Source organism: Nannospalax galili, unplaced genomic scaffold, assembly GCF_000622305.1.
Source record: "Nannospalax galili isolate Female #2095 unplaced genomic scaffold, S.galili_v1.0 scaffold1064, whole genome shotgun sequence".
Lineage (NCBI taxonomy): Eukaryota > Metazoa > Chordata > Mammalia > Rodentia > Spalacidae > Nannospalax > Nannospalax galili.
Window position 1 is genome coordinate 1635297 of NW_008352126.1, and position 8477 is coordinate 1643773.

Genomic DNA, 8477 nt, shown 5'->3' on the forward strand with positions numbered 1-8477 from the left:
GTGGATCTCTGTGAGTTGGAGGCCAGCCTGGTCTACATAGTGAGTTCCAGGACAGGTGGGGCTACAGGGAGACCCTGTCTCTAAAAGACCAAAAAAAAAGAACATGATGTACAAAGCATGTATTTTATCACACAATCTACCACATTTCCTTTGTTTTAAAGTGTAATGCCTAGATTTTAAAACTTGCTGTTTTCCTTAGAGAGAAAGCAACCTGTATCCCATCTGGTCTTCCCATTACTGAGTGTACCTTAAGAATTTCTAAATAGAAACCAGGTTGTCTAATAATTTTAAACAACAACAAAGCAATCGCATGCTCTGATTTAAAAAGGAAGTGTAGGTTAGCACGTCCTTCATGAGAAACGCACTGTCGGGCTAAAGGGATGGCTCAGCAGTGGAGACCACTGGCTCTTCTTGTGGAAGACACGGGTTCAAGTTCCAGCACCCTCATGGTGGCTAACAACCACTTATAACTCCAGCTCCAGGGAATCCAACGCCCTCTTCTGTCCTCCGTGAGCATTGTATGACACAGGTGTACTTACACACATGCAGGCACAACACTCATATAAATTTTAAGAAAAAAAAAAGAAAATGGCAGTCTTTACAGAGGGGCACTCGCAGGGACAACTGGCCACTGGCCAACAAACCTCAGGCACAGCACATCCCTGCCTGTTTTCTATATGCATGGATTCTGTGGTGAGGACACCTGAATTGCTGGTTTCACTGACCTCAGCTCGGGAAGTCCTGTGGTTTGGTTTGGATCTTGTCTATATCTCTGTTTTGTTGTTGTTTATCAGAGCGTTGTGTTTCCTGCTTCCTTTTCAATTTCCTGGTTATATCAAGAAAAACAACGTGAGTTTAAAACAAAGAACTGGCACTCAGGACTCCAATTTAAGTCACCCGAAGACACGATGAGAAATGTAACAAGATTTTCCGTGAAAGCAAAGGCAATTCCAACATATGAGAAGTTCAAATTACAAGATGTACTGCTGACACAAATCCATCAAATTCAAGCATATTTATTTCTATGCCAGGATGGGATTCAGTGTTTCTAGACTATTCTTTTTTGATAATGATGCATCTTACAGGAGAGTTTTTCTCATTGAAGTAAATAAGAACTCTAAGTGCTGTTAAACTCTTTGTTTAGAAATATTCACATATTAGTTTGGAGAGATGGCACAGTATGTAAGAGAGCTTGATGCAAGGGTGTGGGGATCTGAGTTCAGATTCTCATCACCCACACAACAAACAGGTACATTTTCATACAGGCCTGTAACAACAGTATTGTGGGGGCACAGACATGACTCCTGGGCCCATTACGCTCAAATTTGGTCCCTTGACCTCTAAAGTGCTGTGAGATACTCTCCTGTGCTCAGTCAGCATCAGGCAATTGTGAAGTGGGGCAGTATGCAAAGAGAGGACTATCTCCAGCTCAAGGGCTGCCCATTCTCCTGCAAGTCAGGGTCTCAAAATGTCGCTTCCCAGATCTATAGAAAACTTTCTTTTGGTTAGATGTTTTCTTTGTTTTTTAAGGTCTCCATCTGAGACGAGTGGGGCTATAGTTTCTTCTTCAATATAGTCTTTGGCCTTTGACTCTACCATTAGTTAAGTGCCTTCTTTGTGATCTTTGAAATGGGTATGGTAGAGGATGGCCAAACATTTGGACAATCATTTCGGCACCCATAAAATTTCTCTAACCCAAGTATGTGTTGGTCACATTAGCCTTTTTCTATCCTAACTTGATAAACACAGACACACACACACACACACACAGCAGACACACACACACACACACACACACACACACAGTTCCTTCACCCCTGTTCTTAACTGAAGAATGTTGTTTTTAAATTTTATTTTTCTTAACTACTTTAATATCAAACTCTAAAAATATTTCCATGAGCAATGGTAAAATGCCCAAATTCATAGGAATTGAATCCTTAAAATATTAATGAACTTAAGAACTTGTTTCATGAGCAACAAAATTTCATTAAAAACATGCCTGTGATAAATTTCATGTTGCAGTCCTTTCTGTTTCAGTAAATGTTGCCAAACTTATTTTTGTAGACAGAGTTTTTAAGCTGGCTCTATTAGACTCTCTCTCTCTCTCTCTCTCTCTCTCTCTCTCTCTCTCTCTCCCCTCTCTCTCTTTCTCCCTCCCTCCCTTCCTCCTCTTGCAACATATGAAATAATAGGAGATAAGAAACCATACCCACTTAAGCTGATTTTTGCACACACGGAGGCCCTTTGATTAAAGAGTCTTAATATGCATTCAGTTCTCAGAACCCTTTTCTGTCTTATCTCTTGTTTTTCAGGGTACAGAGCAGTTGGGTCTTCTGGCTCTATGGAGCTTTAATCTCTGGCTTTCTTTATTCCTTTCAAACTCTATTTAAAACCCACTAATTCTTGCCTGAGCTTAGTTCCTTCTTAAAATTCATAGCTCGGTGCAGAAAATAACAGTCCCACATTTATCAATAACCTGGCTTTCTTCATCTTTCCTCTAGAGTTCCAGGTCTAGTAGGCACATGATGTACCTTCTAAGTAATTACAGGTGAGAGTTTTAAAACTCTTTTTTCCTCTGAATAGCCCAAATCCATATCCCTACCCATGCAACTTTATACATGTTTTCCCTACCATCTACTATATGATTTTCATTTTGCTTTTGTGAGTACAAAAACTTGTTACAGATTAGAAACTTTATTTGTAAAGAAGCATTCCATAGTGATATTATAGTTTCTCTATCATCTATAGCTGTCTGAATTGAACAAACGGACACTAGAACCACACATGCTATTTCATGAAAGTGATATCCTTGGGTAATACTTTAAGGACATTCTAGCAATGACCAAGCTTGAATTTCTGATTTAGGCAAAAGGAAAGGAATACTTGTGAAGAGTGAGTGGTCATGGCAATGGTCATAAAGTGGGCTTGTAAACAGGTCCACATTTCAAAAGTGAATATTTTGTCACTTGGACATTTGAGAATATAGTCTAATCTATAAGCACATTATAAAATTGTGTCTAAGTCGGGTGTGGTAATGCATACCTTTAGTCCCAGCACTCATGAGGGAGAAGCAGGCAGATCTCCATGAGATTGAGGCCAGTCTTATCTGCAGAGTGACTGCCAGGATGGCTGGGGCTACAGGGAGACCAACAAAACACCAACACAATTGCTTGCTAGGAAGGTCCTTACCTCATAAGGAGTTACATAATTCATGAGCGTTAAGTAAAATATGTAAATAGTAGGACAATATAGAAGTTAGGGAAAATCATTTTGAAGCAAGGAACAAAAGTGCACAGTGATTTAATGCTCATTTTATCACTTGAGTAAAAGTACTTTTCTTCAGTTTACTTGAATGCCTTTACGCCATCCCCACATCTCTATTCCCGCCTTTATTTATTTCACAGCATAACTCTGACTGTCAGTGACAGAGAAGAAGAGGAGAGAGAGCTAGAGAGACAGTAAGGGAGAGAAAATGGACCAAAGTTCAAGTTTCAACAAAAGTAATTTCCAACATTCTAACTTAGTCATGCATTTTTCAGTCAAAAAGACAAATACTACTTTTCTTTTTAAAGCAAAACCACTATGTTTTCACAGCAGGAAGGATTTTCTGTGTCTACATAATTCATTTCTATGAAGCTTGCCATGTTGGCTTTTCTTATATACTTCAGGATTTTGTTGTTACAGGAAAAGAGAATTGTGGAGTTCAAAGCAGATGCCACATAATGCACTTTACTGACGACTCCAGAATACACGTGTCCCGCTGGCAGTATATATATTTCCTGTTTAGAATTAATGCATCTCCAATAAGGGCATGTTATCATATCCTAATTTGTTCAGTGAAAATAAGCTACTTTGGTATGTTGATGCATTATTTATACAAATGAAAACTAAATACAATAATTATACTTATTAAGCATTCATTATGTTTCACAACTGGTCTGATTTCATTCTTGTAAAAGAAAATAAGGCATGTCCTATCATTATGTCTACTGCATAGATAAGAAAATTGGTGTCTGTAGATTTAAAGAATAAAATATACCATCTGTGGGATCCTAAAGTTCAGTGAGCATTGGTACTCTGTTTTCTGTAATAACACGATTTACAGCATTTATGTATTTGAATCCCAACACGAGTTTAGCAGTTTAACAATTATTAACTCACTCAATAACAAGCAATGAAGTGGGTGTTACTTTTTTATGGACCAGGAAAAAGGAACATGAGATCATGGAGTGGCTGTTCAGCAAGGGGAGTAGATGAAATCCACACCTAGGCCTTTTGGCTGCAGGTTTGTGTATTTAAATGGGCCTCTACACCTCATCTCACAGTGCTTTCTTTCTATAAAAATGAATTTGCTTGTTGGAGTAATAAAAAACATTGTTCTGAACAGTGGCAGTGTTTATAATATGTACTGTGATATATATTTTTAAACTTGTTATATACCATTTCATCTTTATGAAGTGTTAGTGACTTATTTGAAAATAAAAAAGCCACATAATGCCACACATCTGAACTTTATCTATTGAAGTTCAGACCACAGATATTAATACTTGGAAATACCTTTCACAAGAAATAACTGAAATAGAGCGATTTCATATGGTGGTCTGTGGGGAAATGGGCAGGTAAATACTTCCGTTATTCAGGTTAAAACCTGCCATAAAGGACAACATCAAATGACGCAAACAGAGGACAGCGTGAGCACGGATGAAGAGGAGACACATGGCCGAATGAAGCAATGAGGATCGGGCGGGGGTATAAAAGAAAGCCCTAATGGCACAATAAATAAGCTTGCTGGCGTCTTGCTGATGACTAGTTTCCCCTGAGATCTGCGTCATTGATCTCACGCCTACTCTCCCCTTGTCCCCCACGGAGGTCTAGAGCCACAACAGACAGCAACAGACAGTGGTCCATGTTTATATGCCATTTCATCCTTTAATTGTAACCATTGATGACAAAATATGAATTTAATCACTAAAAAGGTGATGAAATATCCCATCTAATTCTCCAGTTGTTTATACTCCAAGTCTTCAGAAAATTATTCATGAATGAGTATTGCCTCCTCATTCTTCATTAGCGAAACTGAGACATTGATGGATTAATTAAACAGATGATACCACTAGCTGAAAAAAATTATTTTTCTCCAGGGCCAGGAATGTACCGTAAAGTTATAAAATTATTTTGTTCCCTTAGGTGAAGTTGAAAGAGAAAATTAAACAAATCCATTATCATTGTTCCCCTAAGATGTCAATTATCAAGATGGGACTGGGATGGTGACTATGAGCCTGTCACTCAGTTCTTCTGCCTACAATGTTTATAAATGACTTGGCCGACTGTCATCACTGAGCAACTCCTTCTCTTAAAGTAGTGTTCCCTACTGGGTGCACTGGCCAACACAAGGTGATGAGGCCGGTTTGCGCCCAGGCCTTCAATTCAGATGAAAACAGCCTACTAAGACACAAATGCACATCCGTTTTCTAAACCAGAGGCGCGCTGCCTCTATTTCTTTATAACTGACATCTCTGCATGTTTGCAAATGCAAGTCACATTTTAAAAAAGAGGAAAAAAAACTTTTCCTGTAAGGAGCAAAGCATTTTAGGATGCATTCTTTCTGTTCTTGGACTATTTCCTCTAGGAAAAAAAAATCAGTCCTCTTAAACTTAATGTAAATAATGGTGTGAGATAGTTACTGATGATATGTTTCAGAGCTACTTTACAAATCCAGTGGCAGTGCCAAAGATTTACTGTAGGGCATTCAACATATTCTTGGAATTAAGTTTTTACTGTAGACTAATAATTGCAAATAGCTTCTGAATGAAGAATGCTGTGTATTCTTGTTAAAACAATCCCCTGACCCGTCTTCCAGAAACCACATTATCCAGGTCATTCCCAGCTTTCTCCAGTCACCTCTCTCAAGGTCAAGAAAAAAAAAAAACAAAAACACAATAATGAGAAAGTAGAACGAACAGCAGCTAATGGCAACAGCAGTTCATAAAACGCCATAATGGTAATTCCACCCAGACAGGGAAGGGATGCAACATTTTCACTGAGCACTACCTGACAGATTCAATAATCAAGGGGAAGCCTTAATTGATGACACTTCATTAGCATAATGAGTCAAAGCTGGGAAAAGAGAGTCCCTTATTAATTAATCAAGCAAAGCACGAACTGTTTCAGTCTCCTACACGCTGCCATTTTCCATTAATCAAGAAAATGTGTATTAAACTCATTTGAAATCTCCGCATGTGGATTACCATTCCAAGGAAGAGCAACGGCAAAAGGGTTTGCCCAGCTGCACACATCTGTTCTCAGTTCACACACGACTCCAATTCAGATTTACAAAGCTGAAACTGTTCACACAGGGCATAGAAATAGCAGTTCTCTAAGACAAGTAAATCACCATCTCATTAGGAAAGAAAACAGAACCCCATCAACCTCACTAGGAGAAAAGAGAAATTCAGAAGAAATCAACTTCATTTTCCATTCCTTTGCACAAACCTCTGTTGTGGAAATAACATAAAACACAGATATGTAGGAAATACTTGTGGTAACCTACTCAGCATCTATACATGACCCCACATTCACTGCTTCGAATTTTACATTTCATTCGGGCAGGAGAGAAATATTTTGGGGTGGGGTAATGCCGGGCTCTGGTACAAAAATGTCTTGCTCTTTAAGTCCCCAACTAACTGTAAACACAGGTGTTGAGAATGAGTGTTAATGAGGTTAACAAGGGAAGATCAAAATGTAGAATCCCTACAGCAGAATGGACTCGAAGAGAGGCAAAACCTAGGGCTCTATGACTGTAAGGTCACTTCCCTGTAAGGTTTCACGCAATCATCGGGTGAGAGGTTGCTGCCGACCCATTAATAAGCTAAAGAGAATTAGAATGGAACCTGGGAAAGAAAATGCCATAAAGGAAAGCTAGGCATTTGGAGTTTGGATCTAGGAGTGACCCTCATTACTATCCTTCTAGCATAGTGAGGTCCCGTGATGAGTGTGAGCTTTAATTTTCTTCTAAACAATAAGAAATTTGAACTAGAAGTCTTCAGTCAGTTCTAGCTCCTGTAGTTTATGGTAGATACCAGTGGAAGATGAGCTGACAGACTCATTGCACGCAGAAACTGTGTGCAATGCAGGAATGATAATTTAATCAGGCTTGTAAATTACCTTGTACCTTCAGGCACTCCGACTCTGGGCCTGTACTGCGAACAACTGCAGAGAATGAGGGCTTAACCGGCCTCCATCTCTGCTTATGTACTACTCCCACATGACTATGTCTACTGTGCACTGTCCAGATTTGGAGAGGTCATTCTTTGTAAAAGCTAAATGCGTCCACTTCTTGAATCATATAATACCCTTGCCACAGAGCCCCATCAAACCTAGATATGTAAAGCCAAGGTTAGCTATGTCTATCTCATATATCTATGTCACATTTACTTAGTTTTATTATTTATGTGCTTAGTTCTCTCCCAGAAAGATTTCTAGAATTACTCAAGCTTGTTTACAAAACAAATGGAAGAAATATAAACCTAACACACAGAACACAAGTCTACCTATTCACTATAGATCAGCATTATTTTTACATACTAGAGGATCAAAAGACAAAATTTGTTTGACCAAGAAGTAATGCATCTAAATACTCAAGAGGTATATTAAACCCATTAACAAAATAAATTCTTTTCTAGACTGCTGGCATTTTAGAACTTAAGTGCACTGAGATCCAGCTCTCCATAAAGAAGCATTCCTTTTCCACGGATCTTCCCCGCCAGCCAAATTGGTCCCAAACGCTGAGCATTAACTGTTAGAGCTCTGAGTAGAGACATGCATTATTGTCTTGCAGGACTATAGCCTCTGTCAGTGTTAAAGAGCTCAGGTTGTGTTGAAAATTATTTTAAAATAATAAATCACATTTGCAACTTGAAGGTAGCTGAAGACATCATCTATAATGTAAAATGACAACTAGGGACTACATGTTCTAATGAAACACTTGATTTTTCTAGCCTGCAGATATTCCCTATTGTCACAAAGTTGGCTTAATATATATAATAGAATCTGTTCTATGCATTAAAAATGAAATCCTCTCTTAAGTACAGTGCAAAAGGAAAAAATCCCTTTAATGTGAAGGATCGAACTATTTTTGAGTTCCAACTACTGACTACTGACTTTCCAGGAAGAATTTCAGACCTTGCACTCTGTACTTAGGAATACTTTGGCAATATACTGTTTCTACTTATGAACATTAAATAACAATTAGGAGAAAATCTTTAAAATTGGTTTAAAAGTGGGAAACTAGATTATATGCCAAAGTCAAAAGTTAGAGAACTGATTTTGAAGAGGCAGAGGATGACCTCTGTCTCTCGTTCTTTCTCTCTCCTGTTTGGACAGTGAATCCATGAATCCATGACATTTTGCCTACTGAGCAACCATTCTACCACTTGGCTACATCCTCAATCGTACCCAACATAGATGTTTATTTCAAT